General features: G+C 43.7%; 1 long non-coding RNA gene across 2 annotated transcripts; it reads right to left on the minus strand.

Moving 5' to 3' along the window:
• Positions 1–581: 581 nt before the first annotated feature.
• LOC137418430 (uncharacterized) lies at positions 582–8895 on the minus strand. 2 transcript variants are annotated; one of them, XR_010982629.2, is made up of 5 exons: positions 8842–8895; positions 2471–2582; positions 1429–1564; positions 1135–1279; positions 582–840 (listed from the first exon to the last, which is right to left on the minus strand). It is a non-coding gene; the product is annotated as an uncharacterized LOC137418430 (long non-coding RNA). The 2 variants fall into 2 exon arrangements; XR_010982628.2 differs by having other exon boundaries at positions 582–1279.
• Positions 8896–10073: the final 1178 nt, after the last annotated feature.

Below are 10073 nucleotides of genomic sequence, written 5' to 3' on the forward strand. Positions count from 1 at the left end.
GCTGATTTGATTTTGGTTAATGTTCAGATTCAGATCTGGCCTATCAGTGGGATACGAAAAGTAAACTGTTCAGCCTGGCGGAGGTATGCGCTCTATCAAGTGCCATTCTAGTTGCCTCATGTTTTTCTAAACTATGTAAAAAAGTGCAGTGAGCAAACCTAAAACGATAACAGGACTTGTACAAGTGCACATGATTGTGGCCTGTTTTCCATCTGCAGGTTACGAAGTCCAAAGGGCATACTGGCCTTCCAAAAGATAAAAAGGTTTCCGCATTTTGGCAGACACTCAAATCCCACAGTGACTGAGAGTGAAATGTGAAGGAATAACAAAAATGTACTTTGTCCAACCCCAAATTGCATTTCCAGCACATAGAAATCCCACCAAAATCGTGATTTTAAGTGCCAGAAGCAAGATCGCATGATGTTTCCACACCATCATCTGCATGAAGCAAGATCGCATGATGTTTCCACACCATCATCTGCATGAAGCAAGATCGCATGATGTTTCCACACCATCATCTGCATGAAGCAAGATCGCATGATGTTTCCACACCATCATCTGCATGAAGCAAGATCGCATGATGTTTCCACACCATCATCTGCATGAAGCAAGATCGCATGATGTTTCCACACCATCATCTGCGTTCAGTCATCAGGCACCGGATACTGCTTCAAAATAAGAAGATGTAGGCAGAAAAAGTTGATCAGCCCAAATGCCACCATTCGGATACATGTAGAACCGGGTAACCGACATCAACTGGCCATGTGTTGTGAGCATCAGAATGTTGGGAGTCAATCCTTGTTGAATGTGCCCCTACATCGTTCTGGCTCAAGGAGGAACCTGCACGTGCATCATCGAAGAACAAGAACATTAATAGACAACGGAAAAATCAATATAGTATACGAGAATCTCGGAATCAAGCATCATGAGGCAAATGCTCCGATTGAGACATCAAACAGGCCAAAGCAAACACTTGTAGAAAAACATACAATTAGGATATAAGGAAAGGCTGACAGAATGGCCAAGAGGTACACACACTTGCATCTCAGCTGTCTAGCCTGGGTCCCTTGGATGGACCCGTGGATGGACGTTAAACGGGCGCCCCGTCTGCCAGCATTCCTTGGTGGGACTTACGGATGCCACAGTGTCCTTCACGTAGAGTAAGTGAGCTATCGCCGGCACCATGAACAAATTCCAAATTCCTGCCCCAACCAGCAGGAGGCATTGCATCAGCGGCACACCTGTGCCATCAGCCTTGGATGCTACCCGCAGCCTTGTACTGCATATGAAAGAAGGATAGAAGGAGGAAAAAACATTTATAAAAAAGAAACTTTGCATGGATAGTCTAATTCTTTTAAACAAATAAACAAACATAAAAATGAAATGTGAATCGATTTTTCTAAAAATGAATACGGCAAGTTTACTTACAACAACACAGCATGCTGTTCTCTCAAAAAATCGAGTCTCTACTTCAGAAAGTTCACTTCCTCCACAAGTTTGTTTCGTTCATCGTGCAATTTCCGCATCTCGGCCTCGTTCTGCAGCCGAGCTCTTTCCACAGCGTCTGTGAATGCAAGCTCATATCCTAATCTCTAACCTCAAGCACATCAACTATGATCCAACTTTACCTATCAGACCCGTATTCCCGTCACACAGTAATTAAATACCTGTCTGGCCTTCCGAGGCTAACTGTCTTGTGCTGCGATTAAATCGATCTTGGTTATTGTCGATACACACTTTACATTCGAGGGATGAAACTTTTTAAAGCAGCGAATGCAATAACCCGAATGCCAAAAGAGAACGCACAACGCACGGTTCGGCAAATATGATTTCACTGTAAATAGTCGGTGCTTTATTAATAATGTAATGGGCAATTCCACGGTTACTCACATTATATACATATATATATATATTTTTTTTTTTTTATAGATGCATTAATGTAATGTATTGTAATGTGAGTAACCGTGGAATTGCCCTTATAATGGTCTGCTCCTGCCTACCAGGAAAATGAATATGAATATGAATGATCGTTTTAAGGACATTTTCCCCGCTAGAGTGGGGTTAGCCTTGCGGGCCCCATGACAATCATGGTTCCCTGTTTGAGGCAATGTTTTTATGGCCGGATGCCCTTCCTGACGCCAACCCTTGGTTGCCTCTTACGATGCGCAGGGATACGGTGTACCTATTCTAAATCGGGGTACACACCGTGATCATTCATCCCAGCAAGCTGGTACTCAATTTGCCGACCTCGGAAGGATGACAGGCTGAGTCACCCCCCCTGGCATTAATTCAGCGATCGATCGGGATTCAAACCCAGGATCCCAAGCCGGCACCCTAACCGCTAAGCCAACACCAGGTATGCCTACAGGAAAATGCAAAACCATTTTCACTTGGAAAACTCGTCACTGCAATAAGACCGTTAGAATAACAACAGATGGAGTAAACAAGAGACCCGCACATCATGGAGTACCGGCATTATCCTGTTTGATCTGAATATGGAGTTGACTCAGCTTCCATCTCAACATGCTTGCTTTGATGGTTTCAATCTCCAGAAGGTCACGCACATGACACCGATGTGCATCCTGTAGGGCAAGATTGCAATGGAATTAGCCATTTGGAAAGAGCATAAACCCTCGCTGTATAATACATATTGAAGCAAGGATTTTACATGCTGTCTATTGGGATCCGGAGGGGTGGGGAACATGCGGAAAATGATTGAGCTCAAACAAAATTACCATTTCACTCAGGGACACATTAAGAAGATTAATTCTTACGAGTTCTTTTACAGCTCCAGAAATTGTGGCGATGTCTTGCGTCGCACTATGTAGGCATTCAGTTAGAATACTACAAGGACCACATACAACACTATAAAGATGCCCTCTCCCGCGCCCGCTCCGCCTACTACTCTCAAATTATCCACTCTGGCTCCGGAAACCCAAAAGCACTCTTCTCTACAATAAACAAACTCCTCAGCCCCTGAACACCACCACCCAGTCATTCACAATAGACAACTGCATCTCCTTCCTTTCATTCTTCCAACGCAAAATTGAAAACATCTACAACAGCTTGACCACCGCCGCACCCGCTCCCCCTCAAACCACCTGCCCCCCCTTATCCTGCCATCCCCTGTCTCAATTCTCCCCAGTCTCCCCTACTGACCTCTCTGAACTCCTCATCGGAATGAAAACTGCCACCTGCACTCTTGACCCCATCCCCTCCAGCTTTGTCAAGGCCTCCCTTCCTGCTCTTTCTCCACTTATCATTGCAACAATAAACTCCTCCCTGTCTACAGGCATCGTCCCACCATCCCTCAAAATTGCTGCTGTTACCCCCATTCTGAAAAAACCTGGACTAAACCCTGACACCCTAAATAACTTCAGACCCATCTCCAACCTACCCTTTCTGTCAAAGGTTTTGGAACGCGCTGTAGCCACTCAACTCAAGCATCACCTCTCTGCCAATAACCTGTATGAAACATTCCAATCCGGATTCCGGTCCAACCACAGTACTGAAACTGCTCTCCTCAAAATCACCAACGACCTTCTCCTCTCCTCTGATGCTGGCAACCTCAACATTCTCATCCTCCTCGACCTCAGCGCTGCCTTTGACACCATCGATCACACCATCCTCCTCACCCGACTTGAAACCACCTTTAACATTACCGGCACTGCCCTCTCTTGGATTAAATCATACCTCTCTGACAGACGTCAGTTCATCTCCATCAATAACTGCAAATCCCCCACTGCTCCCCTCCCCCAAGGTGTCCCCCAAGGTTCAGTTCTTGGCCCCCTCCTCTTTATCCTTTACCTGTCCCCCCTCGGTCACTTAATCCGCCGTCATGGTCTCCAATTCCACTGCTTCGCCGATGACATCCAGCTTTTCATCTCCACCAAGTCCATCTCCACCGCCACCCACTCTATCCTGACAAACTGCATCACTGAAATAAAATCCTGGCTTCAAATCAACTTCCTCAAACTTAACTGTGATAAATCTGAAATAATCATCATTGGCCCAAAAACGCTCACCAAGTCCACCCATAACTTTGCCCTCAACATCGACGGTTTCCCAGTGTCCACCTCCCCTCACATCCGGAATCTTGGCATCATCTTTGACCAAACCCTCTCCTTCGACAAATACACTAAACAGATCACAAAGACAGCCTTCTTCCACCTGAAAAACATCGCCCGTCTCCGTCCATCCCTCTCCTCTGTGGCTGCAGAAACCCTCATCCACGCCTTCATCACTTCCCGTCTGGACTACTGCAATAGCCTCCTTTATGGTTCACCCTCAACAATCACCAATAAACTCCAATACATTCAGAACTCCGCTGCCCGTCTACTCACCCATTCCCGGACCCGTGACCACATCACCCCCGTCCTTTACAAGCTTCACTGGCTCCCCATCTCCCAGAGAATCCAGTACAAAATCCTCCTCTTGACCTACAAAGCCCTCCATAACCTGGCCCCATCCTACCTGGCTGACCTCCTCTCCAGACACACTCCCACCCGCAACCTCCGCTCTGCTGGTACCAACCTCCTGACCCCCCCCATCCGGACCAAATTTAGATCCTGGGGGGACAGGGCCTTCTCCATCGCTGCTCCCACCCTCTGGAACTCGCTACCTCACACCATCAGAGACTCCTCCTCACTCACCACATTCAAAACATCACTCAAGACCCACCTGTTCAACACTGCATTCAACATTTAACCCACAGCATCTAACCCCTGACTATCTCCTCTCCTTCTCCCTCCTTTGTGCTTTGAATATTTCCCTATTGATTCTTCTTTTTTTGCAATTGTCTTTATGTTTTGCTATGCGTTATGTTTTGCACTCTGTCAAAGCGTCTTTGGGCTTCCTGAAAAGCGCTATATAAAATAAATGCATTATTATTATTATTATTCACACGCATGTGATTCCAGAAGCTTTTCCACCCAAAAAACGATAGACCAGTACAACGTGGTCAGTCTGTTCCGATGTACATTAAGGGCGCTCAAGGGGAGATGGAAGTGTGTCAAGTTCAGGAAATAATGCTCGATGGTGTTTCGAGAGACGAGGTTTTCCGCACGTGCCTTTCACATATCTGATATATTAACGTTCATGATATATTTTGTCCTGCTTGAATATCTGGCACTCTGGGCACTGAGATGTACCAAAGTGGAAAAGCAGCGTCTGGAATAGGGAGGGAAAAAAGTGAATCCTTCTAAGGTGCCATAGCTTAATGGCCTTGGTGTAATGTAATGCTGTGTCCCTGCTTCGTGTTTGTATTTCTTCCGACTCAAACCGGATCGACTGAGATCTCGTGAGAACACGCCACATGGCCTGATGATTAGAGCAGCATACTACAGTTGGTCTATGCAAGCATGGTGGAATTATTGACCCACATCTCTCCCTCTTCCAAGGTGCCTGGCTTAAGATCTTCGGGCCCTGAGTTCAAGCCCCTGCCGTGATGCTGCCACTAGGTGGGTTGACACAGGCTGTCATCCTTGTGAAGTCGGAAAAATGAGTACCAGCTTACTGGGAAGAATGAGCCATTCGAGCGTCCTGCATTGGAGTGGCGACCCATCCAGGATTGTGCCCAATGGCCGAGGAAAAGTTTCATCTGCAGCCTTATGCGTCTCATGCGAATACACGATCGGGGTGGTTCGTCTTCTCCTACGTATTCCTCTCCCTCATCCCCCCTAATTACATAGTACATACCATGCGTACATAATAAATAAAAGAAATGGCCTCGAAGAAGCGCTGATGACAAAAAAGAATCTATCATACTTTGGAGAGGTCATGCGTGGAGAAAACGAAAGTCTAGAGAAGTCAATCATGCTGGGTAAGGATGAGGGAAGAAGAGGAAGTGGCGGACCTTGTATGTGCTGGATGGATAGGATAAAGGCTGCAACCAAGCTGTCTCTGCCAGAGCTTCAGGAAGCAGTGCAGGATAAGGATGCTTGGATAAACCTGATCATGAATGTGACTAGAAATCGGACAAGGCTTGACGGATTGAACTAGATAAGATTTTAGATTCATGAATCATCTTTACTTGAGCACTTGAGGTAGCAGCAGAATTCACAAGTTCTGCAAATGAAAAATTACCAACAAGGTAAAATTGCATGTTATTGAAGTCCACGGTGTCTGTGGATTTTAACCCCAGGGGACACCTAGTTTATAAAGGCCATTTCGCACATCATTCCTGTGTTTCCCATCACATCCTGGCACTATGAAACGACTACAGGTGATGCTAAATACACAGCCAGGTAAAAGTATGGACTTTCTCCCAGGTATCTGTCACACAACGGCCTGTTCTTTTCGAAGCACACTGTGGAATATTTTACGTCCACAACTAAAAATACAGAAGGGCCAATCAGTTTTATAGTGTATAGTTATATCTTCATCGGAATGACAGTGTGATCCGAGATGCAGGGACCTTATAGAGAGGTTCCAGTACCCATGATGCAGTGCGTGGGCGCCATATTGTTTGGCAAGCTAAACAACCGAGAAAAGGTAAACAAGACTTAATAAGGCCAAATAATTAGCATAATCTCCATTGCAGTAATTCGGAATAACGAGGTAAACGTGCTAGAGTATAAAGCTACTCATGCTCTCGTTGGCGGGGAAGTGAATCCAACCAACATGGTGACGCGCACGGCATTATGGGATAACTCTGAAAACCCTCCATGACCATGGAGTCGTCACATACCAGAACGGCAATTTTCGGTCAATTCTGACCACAATGAGTAGGAATGTCACAAAATTTTGAGATGTTAAAAATCAAGCCTGTAATTTATCTCATCAGATAAAGCATGGAAAGGCCTTTAATTTGATACCTAATTCACTTTCATATCTTCAGTATTAAAGAAGTTATGGTCATTTTTATACTCGGAAATTAGCATCTTCTTTCCTATTGTTTTTCCATTAATATATGGAATATTTTCCATTTTTCCATTAATATAACTTAAAAGAAAAGCTGTGATCGAGGACAGTCAATTTAATGACATAAAAGCCCATAACTTCCTTAAAAATGAAGAGAACTGAATGAAACTTTCAGTTATTTTAGATTGAAGCATTCTACAAAAGATATGATACATCTTACTTTGGATGACCTGAAATTGAATTACATAATTAATTAATTACCTAATCAAGTACCTAATTACCTAATTAACAGTCGTGACGGAAATTGTAATAAACACCCAGACTGTCTTGAAAATTCAAAATTGTTTTATTCTCAAGATCAAAACTTTAACACTGTTGTATTAGATGCTGTTACAGACAGGTAAAGGAATGAAATGTCCACTCTCAAGATGATTAAAATCATCATTTTTTGCACAATTATGTCAGGAAATCCCGATATCGGGGCCAAAATATCTTACTTCGCATCATCAGATTGCAATGAAATTCCACCACAAACTAGATAACATGTTGGAAAAACGTCCAACGTACCTTTTATTTTGTCCGGAACATTCGATTAGTCAGGTTCACTATGTTTTTTCGTTCAAAATCATGGTAGATTAGCAAACCTATACATTTTTGGAAACGTTATTACATGGAAAATCAGAAAATCAATGTTTACATTTGCCAATTCCAACCAATTCGATTCGACCAATTCGACCAATCGACCAATTCCATTCGACCAATTCGACCATTCGACCAATCGTTTCGATCGACCATTCGACCAATTCGATTCGATTCGATTCGATTCATCGAATTCGATTCGATCGACCATTCGACCAATTCGATTTGATTCGATTCGATTCGATTCATCGAATTCGATTCGATCGACCATTCGACCAATTCGATTTGCCAATCAATTTGACCGACCTTTGCTTGTGTGGAACAGACTGTGAAAACGATGCGGACTATATTGTCGGATACGACACACAGGACAGTGATGACGAACTCTAAATGGCATATTCTGTAATCGTGTATGTTTGATGCCATTGACTGCCTGTGTATATTTTGTCATTGACTGCCTGTGTAGATGTGAAGTTATACCGACTGCATGTGTATATATGATTTTGCTGACTGCCTGTGTATGTTTGGTGATATGAATTATTGTGACACATTTTGATGTTATTAACTGCCTGTACAAAATGATAACATGTATTTGATTATGCAACTTATCGCGAATATAAAGACTATTTTGCAATTCAAAACCTTTGATTCGTGTCTTACCATTCCCCATAGCACTAATTTGATACTTTCATTGGATTCCTTGTCCCTGAAAATATAGGTTTAGTATATTTTAAAAAGTTTTTAGGGTAATTAGAGGCAGAAATAGAACAAAATATGTATTTTACAGTGGCCATTTTGAAAATCCAAAATGGCCGCCATACAGGTATCTCTCCAAATGTAAACATTGATTTTTAGTTTCCTTATGCTATAACCTTTCCAAAAATGTATAGGTTTGCTAATCTACCATGATTTTGAACGAAATATAATTTATTGACAGAGTGAACCTGACTAGATCGTCGATTTGAAAAGCGCTGAACACAAGCCAAACTTCCGAGTCGATCGTATGACAGAAATTGAAGAGGTCTCGTGTAAATTCGAAAACGAGGTTAGAAGCGCGAGAATTCCACTACGTCATCGGCTATGACGTACGCGGAAATACCCTGCGACAGCCAATGAAAAACCTGTATTTCTGGGAGATCCCCACGGACCGGACCCCACAGCCTATCGTAGACATGCGCGCAGGTACGGAGGCAGAGTACACCACCGCTGACCTTGCGGGATTGTAACATCGTTACCATGAGTAATCAAACCTAGCTTGTGGTATCCTTTACAATTGAAACATGAGAAAGGCCCAACACTGATCGTCCCCAAACGAATAAACTGGCGTACCACTTCACGTACCGACTTCAAACAGTCGTGCGAGCACGTTGCCTGCGTCTGGAGGTGTAACGGCAGAACACATACTGGTTGTGTAAGTGCTAAGAAGTCTTCGCCCAACGGTTAAGAACACGTCTCCAGCAATTTTTTACAACTCAATAGAATACTCCACTTCATATGCTTTTATTCCGTCATATAATTTACATTTTCTCTTTCTAATCCCTCATCTTTATTCTCTATTACCCTTCTATCTCAAATTTAACACTTGCGTGCGATCACTTCCTGCATGCCACGGTTGCCAAGGTAATCGTGATAAAGTGATGCCACAGAAATCCACGTCTTTTTTTGATATCTATATGTAACTGCGATAGTAAATCATTCTTATATATTATGCATGCCAATCAGAATTAACATAAAACTAATTGGAAGTTAACGAACCAAAAAAACAAAAGTATTTTTTATCCACTCCCGCCAAGTACTTTATCATGGTGATCATAACGAGGACAGGAATATAAAGTGCCTTAAAGTGAACGATGTGACAGCGAATACAAAATGTCGGTGTCGACTTTGAAGCCCTTGGTGTAATGATATTAATCCAAGTCTCAACTTAGGAGATGACACGTTTTAATGAAAGCACAGCACACAACGTCACTGAGCCTCGTATCCGGCCATGCGGCCTCCCAAACTCCTCCTCCCCTATCCCCCCCCCAACCGCCCGCTTGTTGCACCTCTTCCACTCACCTCCTCCCCCGCCTCTTCCTCCAGGCTGCGCCTTCAGCTCGTATGACAATTGGCACTCGGCATTAAAGAAAAAGCGAGGTTGGACAAAAAGCAACCATAACGCACGTTTTCATGGTCTCAATGACCTTGTACTCGTCGGTCTACTGTAACTGCGTTGAAGTTACTTTAAAGAACTCATGCAATCTTCTCCGAGCGAGGACGATCTGAGCAGGCGTGCTGGTCGTGAGTGTGGATCCCATGAGTCTCTTTCGTTTGCCAACACGGTTACAAACATAAACGAGAACGGCACTCAGGAGAGAGCAAACTTCTGCCTGGTTGGCCAGATCACTCAATGGTGAAGAATGACTTTAAAAAATACTAGCTGTATCCGGATCCGAATTTTCACCAAAATCGAATCCATTCTTCCTTGTCATACACACAACCTGTCCAACAAGTTTCGTCCAAATCCATCCATAACTTTTTGAGATATCCTGCTATGTATCATTTTTGGCCCCATCTCCCAATGGTGAAGAATC

This window comes from Myxine glutinosa, chromosome 9 (genome assembly GCF_964187855.1).
Source record: "Myxine glutinosa chromosome 9, kmMyxGlut1.1, whole genome shotgun sequence".
NCBI lineage: Eukaryota > Metazoa > Chordata > Myxini > Myxiniformes > Myxinidae > Myxine > Myxine glutinosa.